The sequence below is a fragment of the Pezoporus flaviventris genome, unplaced genomic scaffold, assembly GCF_033815535.1.
Source record: "Pezoporus flaviventris isolate CSIRO_AGI_PZ_B2104156 unplaced genomic scaffold, CSIRO_AGI_Pfla_v1 ptg000016l, whole genome shotgun sequence".
Classification (NCBI taxonomy): Eukaryota; Metazoa; Chordata; class Aves; order Psittaciformes; family Psittacidae; genus Pezoporus; species Pezoporus flaviventris.
In genome coordinates this window covers 2,124,802-2,134,129 of record NW_026892564.1, presented here as the reverse complement: position 1 = coordinate 2,134,129, position 9,328 = coordinate 2,124,802, and positions in this window count along the sequence as shown.

Sequence of the window (9,328 nt, the reverse complement as noted above, 5' to 3'; positions counted from 1 at the left end):
TGATGGAAAATGAAAGCACAGAAGGATGCAGCTATTCGCCACAGGTTACCAAGCAGGCTAGCAGCACAGCCAGGAGCAGAACCCTGGTGTATACATGATGTGCTGGCAAGTGTTTTCTACCACTTTAAAAACAGGATTTCAAGATGATCTACATAATTTCCGTACACTCTAATAGAATGGAAAGTTCTCTGACACTGGCAAATCTGGACTGCATAATTGCTGAGACATTCCTATCACAGATACCACAAACACGTTCTGTGTGCTAAAATTTAAGCATTTATCACACAAGATTTACAATAACACAAAGCATGTGTCAGGAGAAGCGTGCCTTTGTGAGAGGCTGATGTGAAATCAGACTCCACTGTCCATGGTCCGAAAGACTGGTATGAGAAGCTGAGATGGGATTCCACCTATCTTTTGTCTCAGAGATGGGTGGGAGGAGTTGAGACTCTTCCACTGTCCATTGCCTGAGAGATGAGTGGGAAAGAGCTGAGGTAAGACTCTTCCATCCATTACCTCCAGGACTGGTGTGAGGAATTGCTACCCATTATCCCAAGAATTGCTGCAAATGTGTGCAGATGTGCAATTGAAGAGCTCGTTGCAAGACCAGGGAAACTGGTCCATCAGGACCGTGTAATATGTGACATGAAGAACAGAGGTACTCCCTCCAACTCATTATAAAAGGGAGAAAAGGTAATCACCAAGAGGAACATCACCAGGGAGCCATTGCTGTGAAGATGACTCCGGAAGGACACCTCCATGAGAACACTTTCCACAGACGACTATGGACCCTGAGGGACACCCTCCATGAGGCATCGCCATGAGTGCAGCTCCACAAGACTCACTCCACGGGGTACCTCAAAGGGGACTCCAGAAGGACACCTCCATGAGGACGCCCACCTCTGATGGCCTTTTGGGGGAGACTCTGCTCCAATACCAACTACAAACCCTGAAGAACTCCCACCATCGACGACGACAACAGATCCCCAGGACACAGCTGGATCTACAGTGGTGACTCGCTCTCTCTCGCTCTCTCTGCACTCCAAATCCTTTCTTCATTTTCTACCTTTTTTCCGATCTGTCTATCACTATCCCCTTTATTACAATAATTTCCCTTCTGTATAATAATTGTCCTTTCGTAATAAACCAACTGATCAATTACAGTACTTGACCTTGTTTGTGTCTTAATTTCAGTCTTGGGATCATGAACTGAAACATGGTCCAGCACTTCAGGTTTTCTCCAATCAGACCGTGACAGCCTTCCTCCTTCACCCTCCCCACAACACTTCCTCAAAATTTACCTACCTTTCCCTCTCTATCCTTCTCACCAAGCCGCTGGAACTATACAAGGCAACTAACAAGTGGAGCACTGTTCGACAGTATTTTACATCCTCGGCTCAAGTTGGACATACCAGTAATGCCAAACTTCACTTAAAGCAACGAAAACCCATAATCTCCGTGAACTCTTGTGTATGTCCTTAGCCCTTTAAGCACTCGGTTGCTGTCCCAGCTTTCTGGGATGTAACTTTCTCTGAAGTCAGTCAAATCAACAATGAAGTGGGACACACTAAGAATGCATTAAACACATTTGCAGAATCGTGGTGTAAAGCATTCATCGATAACAGCCCCTGTTCTGCAGTGGATATGGGTGAGTTATTTTGCATACATTAGCATGGTAAATGGCCCAGTTTATATGTGGTCCTTCAGCAAAATCTGGTCTTGCTAGTTACACACAGAACTATTCTTTAATGGTGGATTTTTCTTTTTACTTAATTACAACCTATTGCTACTACTGAACTAAAACAGATACTTCTGTATACTCAGCACCTTCACAGTGCTTACCATCTAACCTAAAAAGGTGAAATGCTGTTCTCTAGGGAAAAGAAAAAATAAAGCTGTAAGGAAGAGCTGAACGTTAGCCTGCTGTTTTTCCTAGCTTTGCAGACCTTGAAGTATCTGTAGCACATCTGTGCCTTAGAATAAATGATTATAATCTGGACTAATAGGCCTCTCCTCCTGAGGATGCCTGGTGCCTTATTGTTTGATTCTGGTGCCAGCAGTCTTGGTGATTTTCTACTTGGTTGCTCTGGGGCTTGCTTTTTGTTGTTTGGGGTTCTTTCAGGTAGGTGAGATCACACACATAGAGACGTGAAACCTCTTCCAAATTATTATAGCACAGCTACCCACCCCTCTCCAGGAGCAAATAGGCTACATGGAAAGTATGCTATTCAAGATGTTCTCTGTATGGGCAAATGTAAATGACAGGCCTGGGTTCATACAAGGGTTTAGAACCCATGAGATACTAAAATTGTTCTTGAGCAATCCTTGTTCGATTGGAAGAATTGGGGCAGTATTTAGTGCCCTTTTCTAGACCTCAGATCTTCACAACTGAAGGCTTACTTTGCAGTACATTTTGCAAGTTGTAAATACAGTAACACCTTCTGCAATCATTTGTCACTTGGGAGAGCTCGAGGTTGGAGTAAATGAATTAACAACATGTAGTGATGACCCCGATGCAGTGATGACCTCCATATAAATAACTGCTTACCACCGAGCAGCACACGCACACAGTAGAGACTCTAACTGCTTTTGAGGAGAGGATTCCAGTGAACTTGGTTTAGGGAGTAAGGATCAAAAAAAGAACAAGGACAGAAGGCTGGTGAAAAGAGGAAATGAGCATTCATATAATTTTGAAACAATTTTGAAACTTCCTGAATAACCTAAATATTTGTAATCACGTTGCTATGACACCCAGTTATAACTAGGAGCCTTTGTTTTGAGTTAGCAGGTATACTGACATATGTAGAAGGAATGCAAATATTTAGGTTATATTTATAATTGTTCTCTCCATGTTGTGTAAATTTCACATAATACAATAGGCAGTTTAGGAACCAAGACCAGAAACTGTACCTAAACCAAATGATCCTTCTTCACCCTTCTGTCCCATGCTGGTAACCATTGTATGCATTGTATGGCCTTCATCAGACAAAGATGAAGATACAGCTGGAGAGTTGAAGCAATTCTTTGTGAAAGACAGCAATTCCTTGCAAATTTTAAGAAAGTAGGAAGACAAAAGAAATAAATAATGCTGCTGGTAATCCCGCTTGGAGAAAGACTCCATGACTCAAACACTTCATTAGACATCAAAGACTCTTCACTGGGCCGTATCCTCAAGACCAAATTGGAAACCAGTGTATTTTGTTATACTGTTTGTAGAAGACTGTCATAAGTGGAAGAAAACATGGACCAAAGGATGCCTTTAGGCTGAAAGTGAGTAAAATGCTACTCAGCTTCTTGAAAGTGCTGGAACTTCTGTTCTGTGAACCTTGCTCTATGTCTGTGAGATGCAAAAGTGGAGTGGAGCACAGCTGGCTCAAACAAATGAATATTGAATTTATTAGTGTTGCCTTCAGTGTCCTCTTTCAGGTGGTGTAGACCAGGAATCTTGCTTCAGTCTGAAGTTGCAGCAAGTCAACCTGGCAAGCTACTGTGTCTTTGTTGCTCAATAAGTGGCCTGCCACATCCTGGAAGTTGCAGTTTCCATGACACCTCTCTTTCTGGCTCTCTTTAGGAAGAGGCTTTTGAAGTCCACTTGCTCAGGAGACGGCATTGAACAAAACCATTGTTTTCTGTTGTCATATCTACAAAGATATTAGGTTGTTCCCCTTATCCATTCTAGCTCCTACAAGGACTGCTGCAGAGATCCCCAAGTATCCATATAGATGTTGGAAAAGCCATCCAAACTGGCTACTCCAGAATACTGGCTTTAGATTTTGCTTCTTTGCACTCACTTTTTACCAAGGGATATCTTCCAGGAGAAGCTGTAGTAAAAAAGTGTCCTTCTTTTACAGCATTCTCAAATTCCCAAAGGAGGCAAATTAATCCCCTGGATGAGAGTTGGAACAAGACACTTATGTGCCAGGGAGGTTGGTCTCCTCAAGCTAGCCACACTCCCTGGACATTCTTGCATCTCCCGGGCACTTTCCCAACCCAATGACCGTCCAGTGTTCACCCCTGTCCTTCAGGATTTTCCACTCAGCCCTTATTGCCACAGTAACTGGGTTCTGGACCTCATCCTGCACCACCCTGTGTGCATATCCTCCATTTGGTATGTGTCTTGGAAGGCATCCTTGGAGAAGCACCACAGGGGATCCAGCCTAGCATACTTGTGCTTTCTGCTTCCCTGGGTAGAGCAGTACTTCAGCACTCCTGCTTTGGTGTTCAGTGTTGTTGCTAAAATGTATTTATTCCTCTCTGCCAGCTTATTTATTTTGAGCAGTATGGCACAGGGATTCTTTATCCAGGTTTTCAAAGCTACATATACCTTTAAACATATGACAATGCCATTAAAAACACCTATAAACACCTTAACATTTTCTTGGAGGGCATGGGAGGGGGGGACAGAGAGGTGGAAAGGGGAGAAGAAAAAGTAGATCCCCAAAACTAACTTTCCAAAGTGCTACATGTGTAGTTTATCAAAATTTGCAGTGTTTCAGCAATCCTTTTGTTGCCTGTTTATTTGATTGTTTTAGTAAAATAAAGGTTCAATGGGAAAAAAAGTTCTGCTTTCATACCTAGTAGTGCAAGTAATGAAGTCGTGCATCCTCATTTAGACAGCTGCCCTCCCTGACTCAACATGGCATTTCTCTTTTGCTGGGCTGAAAGATTTAGATGTTGTGTGTTTGGAAGTTACTTAGATTGATACTTTTGTTTAAATTCAATTGAAAGTTTTCATTAGACTTACTGCCTGGAGTTCTGTCTGATGCTGGCTTACCACTGGCAATTGCTGTTTGCTCCCTTAATATCCTGAAACAAACCCTGCACCTCAGGCAGGATGTGAGGAGATCTGGGATATGCCTGTATGTTGTCAGATATATGCTGATAAACAGTTCAAGGGTGTCATAAAGGACTCTGGATGGTTGTATTGCACTTAGTAAAGGCTTTGTTAGATGCTATTTAATCTCCACAGCTTTGTGTCAGGGCACTGTTTGCACAAATAGACCTTAATTGCTGTTCTGGCCTCACTGGGGCCTCTACCCTCACTCTCTGGTTGGACTGGGTGTCCAGTCCTTCCTAAGCAGCACCTCAGCTGTGCCCACATGAGTGCCAGGAGCTCCTGGACCAGCCTCAGACCTGGCCTGTTACCATATCCTTCCTGATGATCCCTGGACCATTGACACGTTCGACTGCAATAACCCCCCTGTTCTGCTCATCTGCCTTTGGTGCAGTGGGGCTGTGCCCTTTGGTGGGTCATGGTTTGGCTTGCCTTGGGGTGCCCTCAGCTCCCAGCTCACTCACCCTGAGGGAGCAGTGCCACTCTTGCTGCTCCCTGATTCTCTTTGCTCCTGAGTTCAGAGCACCTGAAAGTGCAGGTTCGTTTCAGAAAAGCCATCTTGTCACTCTACAGTTGCTGCTGATTGACTTATACAAAGCAACATCCATATTTGCATTCCAGAGGAGATTTAGGAACAGTGCTCAGTAAGACTGGTGTCATCTGTAGTCCTCATTTAAATCAGAGTTCATTCCTACAGCCTAGCTCCACCAAAGCTTGCCTCCACTGTGATTATTTAGGGTGTAGTTTCATGTCAGGGTTACACCGCTTTGTATTTGCATTGCTGGTACGATGGCTCCTGCCCTCCTCTGCCACACAACACTGCTCCCTCAGCTCACATGAGGATCTCATGGAAGATGAGCTGACGAGAAGCGTGAATATTTGCTGGGTGAGCAGTGAGCTGATGTGAACAGCGGGCAGTCAGGCAGCTGTGTAGGCCTGGCAAAGGAAAGGGGACAGGAACCCATACCTAAAGTGCGAGAAGGGGACTGCCTACAGTTCACTGCATTAGGGATAGTGAGAAACCACACATCTGAGGTCAAGTTATACCAGGCAGCTGAGTCAGTCTGGCAAAAAGAGGACTTCTTACTTCCCCTTCCCATCTCACTCTTTTACTCTCTTTTCTCACGCACAACATTTCCTCCACTCCTGGGGCATGTCAGACTGCTGAGCTGATTCAGTGCACTAACTTGTTAGAAAACCAGACATACAGTTTGGCCTTCTGCTGGAATGGTTAATTGATTTGGCTTACAGTGAGGTCCTAACAAGCACCAGAGACTGGCAACCACTAGAGACAGCAACAGGTAAGTAACACAACTGGAAGTGAAACTGCCCCTTGTAGTATCCATGAGTTGCTAACCCAGCTTTGGTGCCTCTTAACTTTTTGGAGAAGCTTCAGGAAACACTGGGCTCCTGCTCCCTTTCCCTGTGCTCTGCCCTATGCTCCTGATTCCCTCTTTCTATTGATACAGAGCTATATGGTATGGGGTTTAATTTTTTGGCTGAGTTACCTTTCTGACCAGCTCACTGAAGCATCAGAGCTCACACAAGAGAAGCAGTAGAAAGCAGAATGAGTTGTGGCAGATGTAGGTTTACTCCTTCCTGCAGCAGTGACCTGTGCTGTTGGCTGAGCTTATTTTATCCCACCACACCAATGCAAAGGCCAGGATGGAGAGCACAGTCCTCCTCTCGCAAATCCATGGCCACTGCTGGGCAAGGATCATATCATCACTGGGATTACAGCGGTTCTGAGAACAAAGTTAGGCAACTATGCTATTGAGCAGTTTGTTATTCACCAACAAAGTGCTTTATAATGTCACTATAGGCAGAAAGGTAATGAATTAATTGCAATTATGCAATTAATACTCCCAGAACAATTCAACACAGATGCTGACCATCTTCCTATGACAGCTTTTGCTGTCATTAAGTTACTCACTGAGTGGGTGCATCAAGGGCAGCTGAGCCTGTGGCTGACTAATCTTACTTCCTTCTCCTAACCCCCCTTTGCAATCTTATAAAAGTCTTACTGCAATCACAGCTCTATTTCAAACCCCAGAGTCTTTATTTTGCATAAAAGCAGTCTGATATTTTTGTCAAGTATTGTTGAAAATCTGTTCAACAGCAAAAACCAGATGTCTGTATGTACACATAGAGAATGAATTCTTATAGTAGTATCTAGATTTTATCTTAAAATGTTCTTCAGTAAATCACAGAGTATTTTACAAGAGTCGTTACAATCCTCCTGTCCAAATGGTGAAACTGAGGCACAAAAAAAAAAACTGCAGTGTTTTTCACTCAGCACTAAGTGTAAGAGTCACTGGACTATTTTTGAATGATCTTAACTGGCAGTGCTGGGTGAGAGAAGAAGCAAATCCACCAAACCCACCAGTTATATGTTTTACAAACTCAGGACATCAGAATGGGATGCTGCAAGTAGGAGCCTTCACTGTAGCAAATAACCTTTAATTGCTTCTCATTAAGTGGCTGCTTGAATGGAGGCATAATATTGCTTACTTGAGCTACAATAATCAACAGGAACACAAATTACTCAGGCTGCATATGACCATTACAAGCATTTTAGCTTTTCAACTGTTATTTACAGCTGCTGCTTGACTTCTTATCAGTAACCAGACAGACCAGTGATGAGATGGTGCGAGATCTGCTAAAGGATGAAGATAAACTATTGATATGAGCCTTGGTGTTTACTCTGGGTGTTTACAGATTGACTTAAACTACAGAAATCTGTTTGGCTACAGCATAACTTGAGAAGATTTGAGAATTAATACCATAACTAAACTACGTCTCATTAGAAATTTGTACCCTAAATTGGCAGAATAACCTCACAAAGATTAAGTATGCCGTTCCAGGAGTGAAGGGTCATCCATATCCATTGTTAAGATCCCACTTTTGCAATAAAATAAACCCATCCATTCACAATTTCAATTCCACATGTAGGTGTGATTATATAATACCTTTTCTACTCCAGATGTAAAGGAAACAAAAGAAACCAAAAGCTTACTCCTGGAAACATTGGTTTCAATGATAAATTAAATATTTATATTGAGTTTGCTAATGAACAGTCTGAACAATTCTACTGAGAAACAATTTCCTACATATGCAGCAAAAGAGCTAGAACAGCCAAGTCCCGACATTCCATTTCCCAGAAGAGGTGCATGTGTGTGTGCAACTGCTTACACAAAACCCACGCTAATCCAGGTGCCAGCTCTGATTTATAGACTTGGTCTTCTACAACAGAGCCACCCAGTGCAGTGCCGCCTTCATTACTGTATAGCACTTGTTGCCTAACAATAGCTCAACTGTTTTGCCATTTCCTGGAGAAGTTCGCAACCAACTGTTCAAGTAAGAGCAGGGGATGGGTTTCCTTCAGTGAGACAGCAGCCTAGAAAGAAACTTTTCCACAGTTTTGAAGTGCCAGAGGTGACCATAAGAGCCTCCACAGCACCCACGCTGTTAATGGAGGGAGCAACCTCCTTTCCACTGAGCCAATACAGAGTGACCAAGTTTCCTCTTTGCTGTCTACAACCTGCTGAAACAAGCAGGGCCATTGGCAGTTATTAATAACTCCATCTCCAGACGTGCTGGAGAAGTGTGTAGTCATGCTTCTAAGTTGTCCTTAAGCAATTCCCATTTCCCTACCAGAAAGTTGTACTCTGTCAGAACATGCTTCTAAGAATAGACTCACAGAACATTATGCGTCAGGGAGGGGGTAGACCTCACCTACTGTCTTCTAAAAGAATCTTTTTATAGAAATCATCTAAAAATAGCCTGGAAGCTCAACAGACATTGTGGTTTAGGTGTCAAAAATCAAGTTCTGCAGCACCTTCAATTTCAAACTTTTAGAACCAGGATTTAAGTTACAAGGCTTACCAACACAGTGGTGTTTTGAAAGCACACATTTCCAGAATGAAATCATTACAGAAATGCCCACAGGTTATAATTTAATGCTAGCTGTGCAATAAGGGTATAAAGCCAGGGAATCTAAAAAATCTAGTGAAGGCTGTTTTGTGAATCAGGATTCCAGAGGGCTATCAAGTGTTCCCAGTGAGTTCACACAAGGGACAGAAGATTGCTAGCAATTTCTGATGAACCTTACAAGTTATATTCCATTGCAGTGATAGGAAAGAGAAGACTAAAGATATGCGAGCAGTAATCCTCCCGGTGGCTGATTCTCCTGGGAGAAATCAGAAATTCCCTACAGAGAACCATGCAGCATTTGCTATGTGGGGGAAAAAAACCCACAGTCATTGAAACAAACAGTACAGATTGGCATGTGGTACAACCTTTATTAAACAAACAAACAGACAAAACCCCCTTCACATTCAAGATCTTCTACTATTCGTTACAACCTCATTGATGAGTTAGCTCCTTAGCTGCTAACAACTGAATACCACCAGCCTAGAAAACCCCACAATTAGAAGACCTATTGGTCGCGCTCAGCAGCAGCATCAGAAACTCTACTTCTTCAAACTTGTGTCT